Source organism: Culex pipiens, chromosome 2 (assembly GCF_016801865.2).
Source record: "Culex pipiens pallens isolate TS chromosome 2, TS_CPP_V2, whole genome shotgun sequence".
Classification (NCBI taxonomy): domain Eukaryota; kingdom Metazoa; phylum Arthropoda; class Insecta; order Diptera; family Culicidae; genus Culex; species Culex pipiens.
In genome coordinates, this window is record NC_068938.1 from 217,031,083 (window position 1) to 217,052,299 (window position 21,217).

The following is a 21,217-nucleotide window of genomic DNA, read 5'->3' on the forward strand; positions in this document are numbered from 1 at the left end:
TTTTCCCTTAGGGGGTGCATATTACCCCCTCTCCCCCTAATTGAAAGACTCGCCAAACCTTCCGCATTAATGTACCCGGCATTTATGAATGAAAAAGACGCCAAAGTGTGACACCTGCGTTGTGCGCATATTCACCACCAAAATGGCGCGCACCCAAGTGACAGGTGCAAATTCACCACACAAGGGTGACCGCGTGTGTGGGCCCCCCTTTTGACCCTGGTAGCCGCATAAGAATCAAATTTAACGATCCTACTCTTCACTGATTGAAAAATTCGACGCACGGAGGTGACGGCGCGATCGACACGGAGAGAAAATGGCAATTTTTATGGGGATTTCACCCCGCACCTCGAGCGAGTGCTCGAGCTTGTTCAAGGGTAGGTTGTTGAATTATTGATTAACTGGCTCAGGGGATGGAAAATCGCAGTTCAGTTTATTTTAAAGGTAAAGGTCAAAGAGTGGGTTGTTGGGCGATTGGTTGTTTAGGTTTTTTGCATTGTTTGTAGCATTGGGGCAGCGCGGAAAATTGGCGAATCGGTCGGAAAGATTACCGTTTGGAGGTTGATTGAGTTGATATTTATAGATCAGGAATTGCAATGCAATAGAAAAAAGCTGAATAGTTGTTGTATTTCAAGATGATATAAAAAACAACGGAATCGACGTAACACCTTATAATGTGGCCCTCTTAAACCTTGCGATTTCGTCAACGGATCCACAGGCGTGTATCGTTCTTTTTGCGACAAGACTCCGCCTCCCGGGTCTCCTAAGTGTGAAGGTATGGGCACGGGGAGAGGGCACCGAATACCTATATTGACACTTAGAATTTTTTGCGATATAATATATAAAAGATATATTATATATGATATAAAAGGACTCTATTCACTAATTGCGCCTTCCCCTTCAAAATCATAAAAAATCAAGAAGCAAAAACACAATTTGATGAAATTTAAAACTTTCATTGTTTGTATAACGAAAATTTAAATTTCAGGCATTTTTTCGGATGAATTATTTGTAAATTATTAAGAATACATTGCATAAAGTTTATTGTTATATTTTCAATAGAATAGGGCTATTTATTTTGGGCCACAGACATGCATACAACTTTAGAAAAAATAATAAATAAACTACAATCATCATTTAATTTTCTGGCATTTTTAAAATACTCAAAAATTTAGAAGTAAAAATAAAAAAAAATGCAAACAAAAAATGAACTAATCACATGTTAAAAATTAAAAAAATCTGAAAATTATATATTCTAAAAGAAAAAAATTACAAAATTTGAAAATTGAAAATAAAAACATAAAAAATTAAAAAATTTCCAAAAATAAAAACATCTGACACTTCAAAATTCAAAAATACAAACATTTATTAATTGATAAAGAACAGAGGAAATTACCATAACAATAATCCTCAAATTTCTGGCATTTTTAGAATAATAAAAAAATTAGAAAAAAATAAAGAAAACATGAAACTATCAAATGTTAAAAATTAAATAATTCGGAAAATTCAAAAAAAAATAAAAATAAAAAAAATATAAAAAAATTAAAAATATCGAAATTGAAAACTAAAACATACAAAATTTAAAATTCAGCAATTCAAACATTCATGAATTAAAAAAAAAAAATCCAAATTAAAAAACATTTGACATTTCAAAATTCAAAAAAACAAACATTCATAAATAAAAAAAATCTAAAATTGCAAAATTTGGAGGTTTAAAAACTAAAAATTCAAGTATAAAAAAATTTCTAAAAAATAGAAAATTCCATAAACCGAAATAAAAGAATTTAAAATCAAAAAACTATTATTCAAAAATCTAAAAATATTCCAAATTGGCCAAATTCAAGAAATTTTAAATATTTTATAGTCTTGACAGTTTTTCAAAATTGGTCAAATTCAAGAAATCAAAAAAAAAAAAAATGGGATTATGTTTTCAAATTCAAAAATATTTTTTTTTAATTTCTTGAATTTGGCCAATTTTGAAAAACAGTTAAGACTCGAAGGGTTCGGAAAAATTTCACATTTGATAATTAAATCTTCGGATATTATTTTTGACTTACGAGCTTACAAGCCTGTCTTATTTTTGACTACTCTGAAGTGATTTAGAATTCTTTGTTCCAAGATGGCGGCCTACATGGTGGCGATGGAAAATTGAAAAAAATATATTTATTTATTTTGAGGCAATCAATCATTCAAATTTGACTAAAATGGGGTAGCTGAATTCGAAATTGATGTCCAAAAAAAGAAGCCCCATACAAACCTTCAGATAAATAAACCTTCGGATAAATAAAACTTCAAATAATTGAGTCTGGACTGTACTGCAATACTACAAAAATGTAATGAATTGAAAGAACTGATAGCTAAAAGTTCAAAGATTTAGGAATAAGACAATTTTTAAATACAATTCGTACTTAATTTTCCGAAGTCCTTGCTATCATTTCACTCTGGATAATCGAATCACGATTTTATTATTTTTCTAAAAATTTATGTCTCAGACCTAAAATTTGACTCAAAATATGCTCCAAAGTTATCTTAATTTCTGTAATCTAAGATAGGGGAAGAATGACGGCATTTACTTGAATACTTGAAATTATAGAAAGTGCAACTTGTCTTGACCTTCCGAGTTCCACACTTAACTTCAATATAAACCAGGTCATAAAACAAATTTACTGTACAGTCCAGACTCGATAATCCGAAGGATTTGAACAAAAAATTACTTGGGATAATCGAATAACTATTTTGTTTCGCTGTCTTATTTTTTACTGCCCACAACTCCAAAAAAAGCAAGAAAATGAAAAAAAATATTTAATTTTCCGGAGCCTTATACAAGTGTTAAACAGACTTAAAAAACAAGGCTTAGTACAAGAAAAAGTAGAAGAAATAGAAATAAAGAAAAACTGCACAATAAATGCACATGAAAATAAAACAATAAAAGAACAAATTTACAAGAGAAAAGAAAAACTTTCGGAAATGATGAAAATTTGCAGCCAAAGAAATCCTAAAATTTATATTTGAGGGTAAACTTGAGCTAAAAAAAACAAATCAAATCCACTTCACGTTGCACGTGTAGGACAGTGGGTCAAAACACACCTTTTACACTTGACCACCACAACACTTCTCGTGTTCACAATTGTGTAGGATAATGACTATAATGACAGCCGCCGTCGCGATCATCGCGCGCGCACCTAGACCAAGTGAACCAAAACACGAGGCATCAATTTCACTCTCGTTGTACCTTTTGTTCTGTATTTGTGCAGCTCACTGGTAGTGGTTGCATGATTGAGGTTAAGTTTTTGGATTGCTTTGACCTCTGGCGCAGGAATTCGCCGAAGCGCTTTCCTTTAGGGCCTACTGCGACCGTTTTGCTAGAAGCCGTCGTCGGCCATCTTGGTATTGTGCTTCTTCACGCAAATCCGCCTAGTAATTATTGCTTATTATCGCCGCGGTCGTGTTCTCTGACGACGGCGGCGACGCGTCCCAGAGATATTATTGTGTAATAACACGGTAATCTACCGTAATTGAACAAGCTTCAAAAGAAAGAGAACAAAAAAACTCTGTTTGTTTTTGGCACCACCGCAAAATTATCGGCGAAAAATTTTGCGTCACAATCGGGCGCAAAATGCACTTTGCGCAAATTGCGCCATTTTGGCTGAAAACAAAAAAAAAAAACACGCGCAAAAAATAGATCCAAGGTCATTCACGAACACCCCCTGAGAAAGTGCGCGTCGTCCGCGGCTAATGGACCGTCAAGGAACCGATGGGGCCGGCGGCGGCGATGTCCTTGGCGGGACCGTGTGTCCATTAGGATCGGAAGCGGCGCGGTTGTGATTGTAAAACGCTCTCAAAATGTGCGCAATTATGGAGATAATTGCGCAGAAGAGAAGAGAGAGAGGAGTGAAAATTGCGACAATCGCCGCAAAATGAGCAATTAAACGATAATTGCCACCGGAAGATCGGTGGATCCGTTTTTAGAGCAAAAAAGGTCTTTTTTTTGGCAACACTGGAGATCAATTAAAAATTGTTGAATAAATTTAGATATTTGCAAGAAAAACATTAGTTTTAAGTCTACTTATCTCTGATATTTTGATTTTTACGATTTAAATACTCATAATTTATCTCAATTAAATCGTTAACATTTGTTAATAAATAAGCATTTTCTAAAGATAGCTCTTACGCTTACGTCATAAAAGCAGATTTGCATTATTCTCCAGCAATAAAAATGACAGATGTCATTTGACACACCTCAGGGGAAAACCCTTTAACTAAGCTGAAACATAAAATTGAGGCAGCATTTCCATATCGATTATGTTGGACCTTGGAGGTAAAACTGGCGTTTTTGGAAGAATTAAAAAAAAATTTGTCAAAATTTAAATTTTAATGAAAATCGCATTAAATTTAAAATTTGTTCAAAAATAACATCAAAATGTCCATGTTAACCCCGATGGCCACCTCAGCATAGCCCTTTTATGGCTATGCTTGTGGCCAGTGGTTTAGCTCATCGGATGACCTTGAGAGAGCAATGTGGACAACCTGCAAGGTGGACGTGGTCAACATGGAAACATAAAACTTTGCTGGCTGAAGTTACTTATAAGGATACTTGATTTGTGTGATACTAAATATAAAGTTACTTTGCGGAACGTTGCAACACTATAGGGTAGAGTTCTTGTATTTAATATAAGCTTGGACCCAATCATTTGATAGTTTCCGAGTGAAACTTTGCATCACCTCAATGGTGATTGACATTGAGCTGGCTTTAAGGCACACTTAATGTCATTCAAATTTCAGATATTGATATAATTCTCAATAATAGAAACTTCCATCAAAACTTACCTCCTTGCACAACTAAACTAAAAAAATAAAGTCATCCACCCTCCGCAAATTCCAAGCATTCCCCACAAGCTAAAGGTCACCATTTCGTCTCCAAAGGGTCTTCACAGCCATAAAGCTAAGTCACGGCGAAATACCTATCTTGTGAATGAGGCTAAAATTCCACAAACCGCAAAAAAGGGTGCTGTATTTCACTAAGAATTTGAGAGAGCAAAAAACGCTTTTTTTTGCGTGGTCGCGACTATTATTAGCAGAGAGCGCGCGCGCGCTCGTGCTTTTAGAGAAGATTTGAGCTGCGACCAAAAAATAGAGTCGACTTTTTTGCTCTCTCGTAAAAATGGCTTTTTTTTGTTTGTTTGTCTCATTTCTCGATCGCTCAAGTTTCGAAGAGCGCGCGGTTTGTCATCACGATTAGAAGCTCAATTTACACCTGCACCCACCTGTTTTATTTCGCTGTTTATTATCGTAGGCTTTTTGAATCTTAAATTTTCCAAAATTTCTCGCATTTAAGAACCTTTACGATTTTCTAATTCGTATTTTTGTGCTTCCACATTGGTTTGTGTATCAGTGACTTAGCTCTTATGGTAGTTGACAGAGAGTTAGCTGTACTGCCCACACAAAACCCTCCATCTTCAATGAACGTTGACAGAGTGGTTGAGTTTGTGTAGTTTTGAAGGGGTTTAGTTTTTTTACTTTTGTGTGTTTGCCAGAGCACTTTTGTGATTTAGAGGCGCCTGATTGTACCATTTATTTTTATGCTGAATTTTAATTATTGGAGAGTTTTTTTACTGGTTTAATTTTTTTGAATAATTTTGTTCAACAACTGAGATGCAACCGGTAGCTGCAAATTATTAAACCATGGTGAATTTGCATCAGATTTTGGTAAATTTTTCATCAGGTTCACAATTTTAAAAATTTTTTATGTAATATTACTCAAAAAAGAGGTAATATTCAACCTTACAAATTTTCAACATTCCAAAATTGAACTTTTTTTTTCTGTGTACGTTGCTGAGATATTGACATTGAAAAACTTCAATTTTCTTGTTTTTTTCTTTTATCCGCTGTATCTCAGCAACTAGATGGCCAATAGGGTGTAATAACAAAATCGATTTTCCAGCACAGCAATTTTTCAGTTCCTTTTGGGGTCCTAAACAACTCCTCAAAGTTTGAAAACGATTGGTTCAGTCCTCACATTGCGCAAAGCGATTCAATTTTTCATATAAATTTGTATGGGAAAAATCATTTTTTTAAATTTTGATGTTTAAAAAATCCACGTTTTACGCTGTACTAAAACCGGATCCATATTCGGATGCTCTGGAAGATGCTCTACAACTTTCCCGAAGAGAGTATGGTGCTAACTTGCTCCTGAAAGAAGATACAGCGTCTTCAAAACTAGTCTAAAACGTGATTTTTGAGCAAAAAACACGTTTTAGACGAGTTTTGACAACGCTGTATCTTTCTATAGGAACAAGTTAGCACCATACTCTCTTCGGAAAAGTTAGCACCATACTCTCTTCGGAAAAGTTGTAGAGCACATTTCAGAGCAATCAAATATGAATCCTGTTTTAATATAGCGTGAATCGTGGATATTTTAAATATCAAATCCAAAAAAATGGTTTTCCCCATACAAATTTATTTAGATAATTGAATCGCTTTGCGCAATGTGAGGACTGAACCAATCGTTTTCAAACTTTGGGGAGTTGTTTAGGAACCCAACAGGAACTGAAAAATTGCTGTGCTCACTAAATTAGATCAATTTTATTTTTTTCCATACAACCATATTACACCCTAATGGCCAATCTTCAATGATTCAATATATGAGAAATTGTGGGAAAAACCGAAAAAAATATTTTCAGAAATGGGAACTCATGAGCATTATTTTAAATCCGAGCTCTGGAATTTTCAGATAAATCTATTTTTTGTGGTATATCTCGAAAACGGCACAAATCATCAGCTTTTTGTTAAGTACTCGAATGAAATATTTTTTTCAAGAACATCTAAAAGTGATGTCAATAAAATTTTGGAGTAAGATTAATTTTTTTTCGAAAAACACGAATTAAAAAATATTATAGCTTATTCCTCCAAAAGATATAGATTTTCGAAAATTTACGTACCATTTGTATGATGGACAGCTGGCAAGATTGAGAAAGAAGGCAATCACAAAGTTCTAGCCAATAAAAAAAATACAAATGAAATCTTTTTCTGGAATACGGGAAGAATTGCTCATATGTTTATTAAATAAAATGCAAAATTCACAAAAAAACGATTATATGTCTTAAAACTATATTTTTTACTTTTTATTTTTTAATTAAACAAATTGCAGCTGCATAAATTTTAATCACCTCAGACCCAATGTTGTGAAAATGAAAATGTAAAAGTTTGGACATTTTTTTAATTTTTGTTTTGGGTTAGGCCGTTGCAAATATTTTTCCTTTGCCTCTGGCCGATGTCGAGGAGAAGGCATGAAAAAGAAAAACGAAAAATTGATGTGACATTGCAATGAAGAAAATGTTGTAAAATTCATTAAAATCAATACAGATGTTTTACAATCATAAGTTTTCAAAAAATCAAAATATCGACAAAAAAAAATCGGAAAAATTAAAAAGCTTTGAAAAATATTTGCAACGGTCCATGAATGTAATGATTAATTTTGAGTTAAACTAGTCAATTTTTTATTTTCAAAAATACTGTTCAATATTCTCAAAGTATTTTAAAAAGCTGTGATAGTTTTCGTGTTTTTAAGTTTTTCCTTGAATGAGTTGCTTTAGCCTTCACGATATCGGACGGATTTTCAATGTAAGAAAATGAATCCTCCGAAAATTGTTCTAAACTTTTGAATAAAGGTATTTATGTCCTTGCATTTTGACTGTTAAAAAATCTCAGATTCTGCACCTTTTAAAACTTAAAAAAAAATCAAACTTTTCTTCAGGTTGAATTTGCATTTTATGTTTAAATTTATAATTTTGACTTATCGTTCAAAAAATAAAAATTTTCTGAATTTTCTACATCCTTTCTTACATCATTGCCAATAAGCAAACAGATTTTTGATTCGTGGGAAGATGATGATTTTTTGAATAATTTCTTATCTGAGTAGTGAAAAAAATTCACTATTTTTTTTACAAAATAGTAATAGTATCAACTATTACCAATATTAAAAAAAAGAAAATCAAAATGTTGTTGTAGTTTAAAATTATGGATTTTGGAAATATGTTTTTCTCAAAATAATGTCCTTGATTTGAATTACACTTTTTTAATGCATCAAAGTAAGTAAAATGAAGTCAACGACCTCACCACAAAACGGTGATATATTACTGTCAAAAACTGCCAGTAACAGCTGTGTAATTATCACCAACTTTGCCGAAACTTCTCAACAATAAAAACGCACAGGAAACACCTTCTCGTCACGGTTCAATGAACGTCCGCCGAAAAAGTCTTCATTCCGGCGTTCGTCAAGGCAAGGCAAGACGATATGTTTTGATAGAGAGCTCGCTCAGCTCTCCAGAAAGGAGGTTCATCATCATTAGGTCGCGTAACTCCTTCGTTTCGAGCAGGGTGCGATGCAGTTTCAGATTTGCCGCCAACTTAAAAACATGACTGACGTCAAGTGGGATTAACGAATTCTCTCCCCTTGTCTGTGGTCGCCGTCTAACGAGAACTGCGCCAAATTTTCGCCACTCGTAATTTATGGTTATTGCCGAAAATGATTATTAAAAATTTCAACCAGGACGACGCGCTACATAAAATTATGCTTAAATCTTGCCCGGTAAATCTCGCGTGTTTCAGGAAGCTCCCCCGAGACAAAACAGCACCAACAACAGACAAGCAGAACATGCTGTGAGTTAATCAAAACTTTCCCTCCAGGCGCGCCCCAAAAAGGGCGCAGAGACTTCAACGAGGGTAGCAGGGAAAACAGGCGACGAACCCGAAGCGAAGACTTCATTAGTTGGACCCTTTTCTTGCGTGCTCGGCAAAAAAGAGAAGGAACCATGGTCAAAATTGCCTAAAATATCGTCGTCCATATTTCATCGCACATTTTAATCCTAATTTAATTTATTCGCCGCGCGGCCAACCTAAATTACCGCGCGCGCACACGTACTTTATGAAGATGTCGAGTGCAATAAGTTTCCCGGGGCCCGGGTTGGGTCGAAAATCGAAGGAGCCAGCGTCTCTAATGTGGGCACAAAAGTGCACCCAATTTGGGAAGCCGCCACCAACTTGATCGAGGGGACCATGGGATGTGCAACGTCGTTTATGAGTGCGAGGATAAATTTTGCAAGATTATTACCGGGGCAACGGACCTGTTCCTTTTTTTTTGTTGGAGAGTGTCCAAAATTGCACCCGTGGGCATCGTTTATGATCGCGGTGAAATTTGTGCGTTAACTTGATTTATGATCGTGGTTTGATTTTGTTTAATTTAAGAAAAGTTCTTATTTTTTAAATTTAGTTTTCGCGAATGTGAAATTTCTCGCGAGTCATTACAACTAATCGATATAGTGAGAACAATATCTCACCCTAAAAGGGCGGCAAACGAGCATGACAAAGGTGATCAACTTATATAATCTCACTCTTTGTGTAACCACACACGCTCCCGCAAAACAACCTAAGCTGAGTTAAGGCAACTTCTAACAACCTGTGCGCAACCGAGTCGAAGCGATTCACATCTCGTCGTCGTACCTACTAAGTAAGTAATCGACACTGACAAACCGCATCGAACGATGAGGAGTTCGTCTCGTTGGGTGGATTGTAAAATTGTAAGGCTGTGGGGATTTCTTCGGCGGTTCGTTCCGCGTGTGCCAAATGCAAAGCTTTTTCAGCAAATAAATATACCCATACCTTGTCCAGCAAACAATGACGAATCTTGGGTAGTGACCTCGAACTAGTAGGGGATGCTGGAGCAAAAATTTTCAATAAGTTACTTTGGTAAAGTCACACAAAAAAACCTTTTTTTTTAACAATATTTTTGAAATCTGAAATGACAGCCAGAATTAATTGACAAAGACACTATATCTCAAACATAAAGCGAAAGTCACGATCCAGATCAAGGCGGTGCTAATTACGCAGTACTTTGTCATAAAATGTTACTAAATCATGCACTTAGAAGTGATTCATCCAAATGGTTCTCACGAGGCTAATCAGCAGAACTAGAGTAATTCACGAGAATTTCAAGAACATTATGATTTTTTTAGATACGACAAACTTGAGCTTGTGGGAAAATTTGTGAGTTTGCAAGGATTGCTTGATGTGGCACGATCTGTGATATTTTTGCATAACACTTCACAGTACACTAGTAAATATTCATAGTAAATATCACATAATTCATTAGTAGAATGTTTAACACCGGTTAATTAATAAATCTATTCATATTTTGAAATCAAAATTGCAAAAATATCTCTTTTCCAGCGTTTTTAACTGTTTTAATATAAATTGACTTTAAAATTAGATTTGGACAAAACAATTTGTAACGTAATATTTATGTGCACAACAGTTTGTTTATAAACATCTTTATTCGATTTGATTAAACAATGTTAATCTAGATGGTGTGTACTTTGATAAATTGGTTTATTTTTATGTAATTTCTCTAAAAAAGTAACTTAGATGTACAAAATATGGAAGAATACTAATTTTTTGGTCAAATTACACTACACTGACACAAAACCTATGACCTTTCCCAGATGTATTTCCATGACTTTTCTGCTTATTTGGTCAAGTTTTATTGGCCATAGGAAGGTAATGTTATGCGTAAAAAGTCGATTTAACCCTTTTAGGCCTGATGGGTCATATATGACCCAAATATCATTATTTCCAAAACTCCAAAACTAGCCTAGATTATTCGAATGATCAAAAAAATCATTTTGCCATCACAAACTTTTTTTTGAAAATTCAGGCCGTAAAAGGTTATGGAACCAATATTTAGAGGTTATGTAATTTTCAACGCAAATAAAACTGGGATTTTTTTTTTGATTTCTCGATTGAAAAGAAAAAAAAAGAATCACAGAGAAACTACTTAAACAACTTGAATTTCCATTAAACTTCTTGGTAAATTTTGGTTACAAAAGTATACATAAATTTGTAGAATTAAATGTTTTTAATATGCCAAGAAAAGTTGAGGATTTTTAAATAATACTAAAGTAGACATTGCAAAGACTTAACACAATACAATAAAATAAAAATAATACAAATAATATTTAGAAAATTATAAAATTTCCCACGTAAACAGCAAAAACTGTACGATAGGGTTCCTAAACCGTAATAATAAGAATCGTATTTTTTTCTTTTGACCATTAGGGTGATGTACCTTTCGTCATAGTCTAGATATTTTTATCAAAAGTCGTATCTCGGAATTCTGTTCATGAAACTCAACCATTGTTTGATATGTCATGTAAAATTTCGACTGGTCCCTAGACCTTTAAAGCAGCATTTTTATAATTCCTACGTCCTTTTTAAATGTTATGCTACATTTTTGAAACTTCAAACTACTTTGGCCCAGACACGGTCAAAACGCCATTTTATGTTTTCATGCGACTTTTTCAAATGTTAAACTAGATTTTTTAAACTTCTTACTATTTTTTTCAAATAGCCAAACTCATCATTTTTCTTTTGCGTCTAAGACAGGAGATATGATATTTTGAAAAAAAAGGTTTTTGCGAAAAATGACGAAAATTGCCATTTTTCGAACCACCCTAGCACGATGTAGGTCACCGCCCGTGGGAGTCGCTCAACCTGCATTCCTGTCACACATGAGGTCTGCACAGCTGATTCCACGTAGATTTTTCCAGCCAGTAATGACAGGAAACGTTGACAAACGGAATATGTGCCAAAATCATTAGTGGTTTTTAACATATGAAGGGAAATCATCGTGAACTGGAACTGCCGGTCGTTAGCCCGGGTAAAGTGGAAACGTTGAGATGATTGTTGTCCTCTGCTCTCATCTCGCAAAAAGCCATACAGAGAACCACGTCCCATTCAACCGGCTCCGTGGCTTAATGGTTACGGCTTCTGTCTCCCAAGCAGAAGGTTCAGGGATCATATCCCGGTCGGTACCTTTGAAATTTGGAATCAAGAATTTGAATATGAATAAAAACTAAAATGAATCAGGTGGGATTCGAACTCACACCTTTGGATTGGTGGTGATTTGGGACGCTAAGCAGTCGGCCATCAGAAAGTTTACACTCTAGCAGTGAATTGATCCGTAGTGATGAAACATGTTATCTCTTCTTCTTATATATATTATTACTAAAATATATAAGAAGAAGAGATAACATGTTTCATCACTACGGATCAATTCACTGCTAGAGTGTAAACTTTCTGATGGCCGACTGCTTAGCGTCCCAAATCACCACCAATCCAAAGGTGTGAGTTCGAATCCCACCTGATTCATTTTAGTTTTTATTCATATTCAAATTCTTGATTCCAAATTTCAAAGGTACCGACCGGGATATGATCCCTGAACCTTCTGCTTGGGAGACAGAAGCCGTAACCATTAAGCCACGGAGCCGGTTGAATGGGACGTGGTTCTCTGTATGGCTTTTTGCGAGATGAGAGCAGAGGACAACAATCATCTCAACGTTTCCACTTTACCCGGGCTAACGACCGGCAGTTCCAGTTCACGATGATTTCCCTTCATATGTTAAAAACCACTAATGATTTTGGCACATATTCCGTTTGTCAACGTTTCCTGTCATTACTGGCTGGAAAAATCTACGTGGAATCAGCTGTGCAGACCTCATGTGTGACAGGAATGCAGGTTGAGCGACTCCCACGGGCGGTGACCTACATCGTGCTAGGGTGGTTCGAAAAATGGCAATTTTCGTCATTTTTCGCAAAAACCTTTTTTTTCAAAATATCATATCTCCTGTCTTAGACGCAAAAGAAAAATGATGAGTTTGGCTATTTGAAAAAAATAGTAAGAAGTTTAAAAAATCTAGTTTAACATTTGAAAAAGTCGCATGAAAACATAAAATGGCGTTTTGACCGTGTCTGGGCCAAAGTAGTTTGAAGTTTCAAAAATGTAGCATAACATTTAAAAAGGACGTAGGAATTATAAAAATGCTGCTTTAAAGGTCTAGGGACCAGTCGAAATTTTACATGACATATCAAACAATGGTTGAGTTTCATGAACAGAATTCCGAGATACGACTTTTGATAAAAATATCTAGACTATGACGAAAGGTACATCACCCTAATGGTCAAAAGAAAAAAATACGATTCTTATTATTACGGTTTAGGAACCCTATCGTACAGTTTTTGCTGTTTACGTGGGAAATTTTATAATTTTCTAAATATTATTTGTATTATTTTTATTTTATTGTATTGTGTTAAGTCTTTGCAATGTCTACTTTAGTATTATTTAAAAATCCTCAACTTTTCTTGGCATATTAAAAACATTTAATTCTACAAATTTATGTATACTTTTGTAACCAAAATTTACCAAGAAGTTTAATGGAAATTCAAGTTGTTTAAGTAGTTTCTCTGTGATTCTTTTTTTTTCTTTTCAATCGAGAAATCAAAAAAAAAATCCCAGTTTTATTTGCGTTGAAAATTACATAACCTCTAAATATTGGTTCCATAACCTTTTACGGCCTGAATTTTCAAAAAAAAGTTTGTGATGGCAAAATGATTTTTTTGATCATTCGAATAATCTAGGCTAGTTTTGGAGTTTTGGAAATAATGATATTTGGGTCATATATGACCCATCAGGCCTAAAAGGGTTAAATCGACTTTTTACGCATAACATTACCTTCCTATGGCCAATAAAACTTGACCAAATAAGCAGAAAAGTCATGGAAATACATCTGGGAAAGGTCATAGGTTTTGTGTCAGTGTAGTGTAATTTGACCAAAAAATTAGTATTCTTCCATATTTTGTACATCTAAGTTACTTTTTTAGAGAAATTACATAAAAATAAACCAATTTATCAAAGTACACACCATCTAGATTAACATTGTTTAATCAAATCGAATAAAGATGTTTATAAACAAACTGTTGTGCACATAAATATTACGTTACAAATTGTTTTGTCCAAATCTAATTTTAAAGTCAATTTATATTAAAACAGTTAAAAACGCTGGAAAAGAGATATTTTTGCAATTTTGATTTCAAAATATGAATAGATTTATTAATTAACCGGTGTTAAACATTCTACTAATGAATTATGTGATATTTACTATGAATATTTACTAGTGTACTGTGAAGTGTTATGCAAAAATATCACAGATCGTGCCACATCAAGCAATCCTTGCAAACTCACAAATTTTCCCACAAGCTCAAGTTTGTCGTATCTAAAAAAATCATAATGTTCTTGAAATTCTCGTGAATTACTCTAGTTCTGCTGATTAGCCTCGTGAGAACCATTTGGATGAATCACTTCTAAGTGCATGATTTAGTAACATTTTATGACAAAGTACTGCGTAATTAGCACCGCCTTGATCTGGATCGTGACTTTCGCTTTATGTTTGAGATATAGTGTCTTTGTCAATTAATTCTGGCTGTCATTTCAGATTTCAAAAATATTGTTAAAAAAAAAGGTTTTTTTGTGTGACTTTACCAAAGTAACTTATTGAAAATTTTTGCTCCAGCATCCCCTACTAGTTCGAGGTCACTACCCAAGATTCGTCATTGTTTGCTGGACAAGGTATGGGTATATTTATTTGCTGAAAAAGCTTTGCATTTGGCACACGCGGAACGAACCGCCGAAGAAATCCCCACAGCCTTACAATTTTACAATCCACCCAACGAGACGAACTCCTCATCGTTCGATGCGGTTTGTCAGTGTCGATTACTTACTTAGTAGGTACGACGACGAGATGTGAATCGCTTCGACTCGGTTGCGCACAGGTTGTTAGAAGTTGCCTTAACTCAGCTTAGGTTGTTTTGCGGGAGCGTGTGTGGTTACACAAAGAGTGAGATTATATAAGTTGATCACCTTTGTCATGCTCGTTTGCCGCCCTTTTAGGGTGAGATATTGTTCTCACTATATCGATTAGTTGTAATGACTCGCGAGAAATTTCACATTCGCGAAAACTAAATTTAAAAAATAAGAACTTTTCTTAAATTAAACAAAATCAAACCACGATCATAAATCAAGTTAACGCACAAATTTCACCGCGATCATAAACGATGCCCACGGGTGCAATTTTGGACACTCTCCAACAAAAAAAAAGGAACAGGTCCGTTGCCCCGGTAATAATCTTGCAAAATTTATCCTCGCACTCATAAACGACGTTGCACATCCCATGGTCCCCTCGATCAAGTTGGTGGCGGCTTCCCAAATTGGGTGCACTTTTGTGCCCACATTAGAGACGCTGGCTCCTTCGATTTTCGACCCAACCCGGGCCCCGGGAAACTTATTGCACTCGACATCTTCATAAAGTACGTGTGCGCGCGCGGTAATTTAGGTTGGCCGCGCGGCGAATAAATTAAATTAGGATTAAAATGTGCGATGAAATATGGACGACGATATTTTAGGCAATTTTGACCATGGTTCCTTCTCTTTTTTGCCGAGCACGCAAGAAAAGGGTCCAACTAATGAAGTCTTCGCTTCGGGTTCGTCGCCTGTTTTCCCTGCTACCCTCGTTGAAGTCTCTGCGCCCTTTTTGGGGCGCGCCTGGAGGGAAAGTTTTGATTAACTCACAGCATGTTCTGCTTGTCTGTTGTTGGTGCTGTTTTGTCTCGGGGGAGCTTCCTGAAACACGCGAGATTTACCGGGCAAGATTTAAGCATAATTTTATGTAGCGCGTCGTCCTGGTTGAAATTTTTAATAATCATTTTCGGCAATAACCATAAATTACGAGTGGCGAAAATTTGGCGCAGTTCTCGTTAGACGGCGACCACAGACAAGGGGAGAGAATTCGTTAATCCCACTTGACGTCAGTCATGTTTTTAAGTTGGCGGCAAATCTGAAACTGCATCGCACCCTGCTCGAAACGAAGGAGTTACGCGACCTAATGATGATGAACCTCCTTTCTGGAGAGCTGAGCGAGCTCTCTATCAAAACATATCGTCTTGCCTTGCCTTGACGAACGCCGGAATGAAGACTTTTTCGGCGGACGTTCATTGAACCGTGACGAGAAGGTGTTTCCTGTGCGTTTTTATTGTTGAGAAGTTTCGGCAAAGTTGGTGATAATTACACAGCTGTTACTGGCAGTTTTTGACAGTAATATATCACCGTTTTGTGGTGAGGTCGTTGACTTCATTTTACTTACTTTGATGCATTAAAAAAGTGTAATTCAAATCAAGGACATTATTTTGAGAAAAACATATTTCCTCGTAGATGCAAAGTTGCATATGCGAGGCATAAGAGCGCCGGTTTAACTGTATTTCAAAATAAGTTGCAACTTATTTTCGATATTTTTTGTCAGCTTGAAATGTTTTCAGCACGACACTTTGATTTGTTTTTATTTACATACAAAATGAGCATGTTGCGTTCCAAGTAGAAGATTGATATAATAGTTGATAATGTTTTAAAAACATAATTATTTTTGTTAAATACTGTTAGTGAGCTTTCCAATCACAACAAAAATGCTTCGAAAACATTATGGTATCTGATAAATATCTTGAACCCAAAAAAATAATTAAAAAAAAATGTCAATGCAGTGCACGCGACTCAATAAATAAATTTAAATTATAAAAAATGGGAATTAACCTGAATTATAACAAATATTAAACAATAAATAAGTTCGTAAATTATATTAAATTTTTTAACAACTCCGACTCCAGCTTCGACTCCGGGTCTATCAGCAATTTACGACTCCGGCTCCGACTCCGACTCCAGCTCATACAATTTAGCCGACTCTGACTCCGACTCCACAGCCCTGATTGAATATTACTTATAAAATCAAGGATTAAATAAGAAAATACATGAAATCGTTGAACAAAATGTAATGTGAATGGATGTCATCAGATTTTAATTATTGTTATTTTTGATTTGGCAAGCCGGCCGTTAAAGTTACAGTCCAATCTTCGCTTAATCGAATCATTTTGTGAAATTAGGAGATAATTTTTGTCACCTAACTCTAAGGTAGAATGAGATTATCAAATTATTCTACTGCTGAATTAATGCCATTCTCCCTTACAACGCTGTGCACCAAACCCAACCGCTCAATCGATCAAGTGTGATCGCGGCTCATCAAACTTCACGCTAGAATCTCTCCGGCGCACGGGCAATCATTCCGATACACACCCCAAACACCAAACCATCAATTCAATTCGCGCATCAAACTCATTTGATTATGCTCGCTAATGATATTGCGGCTCGCATAAATCACGAAAAATCAAATCAATTGCCGATCGCGGTCACACATTGTCATCGTCTCCGTCTCGCTCTGACCAATAGCGCTGCTGGGAGTTGGCTGTTGCGCCACGGTTTGTGGCCGCGGCCGGCCCGCTCCGGTGGCCAAATTAGATCGCTTTAAGCAAATTACGGCAATCGGCGCAAAATGGACCGATTTCGGCGGCCGGACCGTGGCCAAAACGCGCCGCCGCGGCCAGATTTGCAAACATGTGTTCGGTTTGGGCGGGAAAAAGCGTCGCCGCCGTCGCCGCAACTCGTTCACCTTCCACCGAGCGTCGCGGCCTGCTATGATCATCTGTTGATCGCGATCTTGGCCAAAACAACTTGTGCTATGGGTTGATCGAGTGTGTGTGTGTGCTGTGCGATGCAATCGCGCACAATTTTAATAGCCTGCTATGGTGCGGATGGCGGCGCGGTATTCGTTTATTGATATTGCTTTTATTGGCCGTTTGGTGTGCGTGTTTGTGGGATGCGACAAGTTTTTGGTATGCAAAATTTAATGGATCTAAATTTCAAGGTTAGAACGCTTTGAACAACGCGGTGATATTTTGATAAGTTGAATGCGCTATTTATCAAATAAACAAAGGTCATGAGCAATGTTTAGCTAAACTACCTGCTTTGTGTGTTTACATGGTTCCATTTAATTCGGTTCTGGAGGCACTTTTTGGATAATTTTACTTTAATCGATGTGTAAAAAGTGAAAAGCAAAAGAAACTAATGGAAATTTCAAGAAAATTTCACCCATTCCTGAGGAAAAATTAAAAAATCTGGAGTTTTTTTAAAGGTCCAATAAACCATAGTTTCCGTTTTTGCTTTTTGGGTGTTTTTGAAACCGTTTCGATTGAAATTTATTTTTCATATTCATCATATAATCATCAAACAGCCAACCTTCGAAAATGTGAAATAAAATCAATTTCAACAGTAACACTGTGCATGAAAAAACTTAAATAAAGTTTTAAGGATCCTCGATGATACATCACTTATTTAAGTACATAAAAAATACGTTTATATGGCGTTATTTTCATCAAAACAACTTTTCATATTACCTTTTATAGATAAATGGTATTTATTCAGTTTGTATCATCACGTTGTTAGCAGTTTTTGTCGAAGTAACTAATTATTATTTGTTTTTGCATCTTTTTCCCATCTGGTTTTTTAATTTAACCCTCTTCAACCTTAATCCACCTTTAGACGGGCTTCGATCTAAAAAATCGACGAAAATCCATTTTTCAACCAGTTTTTGATATTTTAAAAGCATTGGAAAGAAAAAACTCTTGAAATTAAAAAAAAATTAGGGTTGGAAGTTTAACTTGCGTTATGTGACTTTGCCAATATTTTTAAAAATGTAATTTTTTTAGGGGTCAACTTTGGCTGTGTTTTTACTAACATTTCCAATATTTTGAGTAAAAAGAAGTATGCAGTAATGACTATGTCTTTACGCATTTTTTTTGCAAATTAAATTATGATGGTGCCATTTTATAGCAGAAAATGTGAAAAACAAGCAAAAACTTGAAAAAGTGACTGTAAAAACGTGAAAAATCAAATGCAAATGGGAAAATTAAAAAAATCGAAAAAAAATTGAGCAGTAGAGGGTTAAACAAAATCTTCATCTTTTTCTTCTTTTCTAAATTGTCTATAAAACTGCTTACCTATCTTACTTACCTTACCTATCTTTATAAGGTTACTTTTATCTTACCTAAAATTGAATTGTTTAAGAAATTGAAGTAATTAATTATGTACAAACAAGCATTACCCGACAAACTTCGTTCTGCCATATTTCGTGCGTTGACATTTTTTGATTTTTTGCGTATTCAGCCTCCTGTGATCAAAATACGATTTTACGTAACTTTCTCCATACAATTTGCCGATGCTCCGGAATCGGTTCCAGAGTGGCCAAAGTGTCAATTAGTCAGCATAAGAACCTTCCTTGGGCTTATACGAACCCAACGCAACAAAAAGCACCTCGATCCGACGCTCCGTATTGAACTGATTCGCGTTCGAACAAAACCGTCGAAATTTTTTATATGTACAAATATGCACTAAGAAATTCCATGTAAATTTGCGTGGCAAGGAAAATGTATAAACAATTGTGGACCAATAATGAGGGCCAATATTTTTCATTCAAATTTACTCATAAACTTTACAATTTGATTTCCTATTTATACCAACAAGCTATTTTTTTGGATCTCAATTCAAAAATTTGTCATTATAATAATAAATCGGGGAAGAAACTTTTTTATGTGATTCATATTTTATGTTAAAAATGTGTTTAGCTCTTTAATTTTTCTAAAAGGTTTAAGCGTTTTTGTTATTTTTTTTGCTCTCTAATAAAGGAAAATAAAACTTTGAAAAATAAAGAACATTTAAGTTTCAACTATGTTTTATCTCAAATTTTATGATTAGCATAAATTTTATTGAATAACATGAAAATTTAGAATAAGCCCTTTTAAAATTTTAGCCCTGAAATTTAAAATTTGATGTTTTTTTTTTAAAGTTTAAGAAAGTTTGTATTTTCTACTAAAAATCGGGCTAATCAAAAATCATTTTATTTTTTTAAAACATTTTTTTTTAATTTCTGGAATTTTTGCTATTTTGAACATTTCTTTCCGTGTTGAATCGATTAGTTCTTTTATTCTGGTAATAGATTTTTGCATCCTAATTTTTTTAATTCTATGTAAAATTTGCATTTTCTTCTTACATCACACTCGGTGGCGTTCCTCCGGTTTCCTCATTCAGTAAACAGTTGTTTACCAAGCACGCAAGTGCATTCTGAAAACCAGTCCCAGCATTATCTGGAGGAAGTCACTCAGACCACTATCCGTTCTAGTTCACCACACAACTGAAACCACAAAACCCCGATTAGCATATTTACTAAGCCACCACTACTTGCTTGGTTGTAGTATCTCTCCGACGTTCTGCTAGTCGCTCCGCATGAATGAAGTCAGTTCGCGATGATCCGATCGTCAATTCTCAGAGAACGAACGGCCCGTGAGAGAAACCCCAAAAGCTCGGAGAGCTTTTCGGTCGATCGACTCTTCCAATATCGTCGACATTGGCGTCGGCGTCGTCGTCACGTTTTTGGTCGCCAAGTTCTCTTTTGGCTTATTGGTACGAAGTTCTCACGTTGAATACGTAGGGGTATGCGGTTGAGCCGAGTCAAACAGGTAGAGCCGCGGATTTGATTTGTAAATTTTTGCAGTCTCAGTTCGATCGCGGTGTCGCGCGCACTTGTTTTGTCGCATTTTCTCGTCGTCGTCAAAGTCGTTGAGTCGTTTACTCAGCCGTTTCGTTCAAAGTGTGTGGTGTGTTTATTCTGTTCTGTTAGTGCACAGAGCACTACTAGTTTAGTAGTGTGTGGGTGTACTGGTTTGTTCTTGAATGCAAATTAGCTCCTTTCGGTGGAATAGTTGGGAAAGCAACCTGTCAACACTTTCGCAGATTTCGGTTTGAAAATCGGTGATTTCATCAAGCCTCAAGTGACGAACCCGACAGGGGGCAAACAGGTGAATTGTTGTGGATGTAATTATCTGAAGTACATAAAAAAATAAACGGAGAATCATCTACACCGGAATCCGCAGTGCCATTTGTTGAGTGTTTGTTTTCAAGAGGATTTCGCAAAAATCGTCAAGTGTTTTTCATCCAACTCCATCAAAAGTAACAAAGTTCATAAGAATACAAAACAGTGATTCGTTTTTGTGTTCTGTGTGGGAATAAACTGCTGCTGGAAGGAAGCTGTCGACCTGTGTTTTATTGGTCAACTGGCGCGTAGGAGAGCAAGTCATCGCACCGGAAATACTGTGGCAGATAAAAAAACAAGTTGAGCTAAACTGCACTTTGGACGAGCTGATACATCTGATTACTCGACGACGATTAGCGTTTGGGAGCCGTTGACTGTTTTGTTTATCGGGTAAGTTTTTGTTTGCATAGTCAAAATATTGAATGGCGTAACAGGTAATTTCAAACTGTGTAACGATGTTTTTTGAGTTGTCTGTCAGGCACGAAGAAAACACCCTACAGAAAACTTTCTTGACTCTTAACTAAATGAAGCAGCTAAAATATTTTTTTGCGATTATTTTTTTTCATTCTAATGTCAAATTTAAGTTCAGT

At 35.6% G+C, this 21,217-nt stretch overlaps 2 protein-coding genes across 2 annotated transcripts in view; one reads left to right on the top strand and one right to left on the bottom strand.

Moving 5' to 3' along the window:
- LOC120427503 (trypsin-1-like) overlaps positions 1-21,217 on the bottom strand; it is a 128,586-nt gene that overhangs the window by 55,534 nt on the left and 51,835 nt on the right. The gene's annotated exons all lie outside the window — the stretch shown is intronic.
- The window catches only part of LOC120427502 (uncharacterized), a 60,610-nt gene continuing 59,690 nt past the window's right edge, over positions 20,298-21,217 (top strand). Inside the window, exon 1 of the mRNA XM_039592356.2 lies at positions 20,298-21,017. The gene's annotated coding sequence lies outside the window, so the exon portion shown is untranslated. The remainder of the gene's footprint in view (positions 21,018-21,217) is intronic.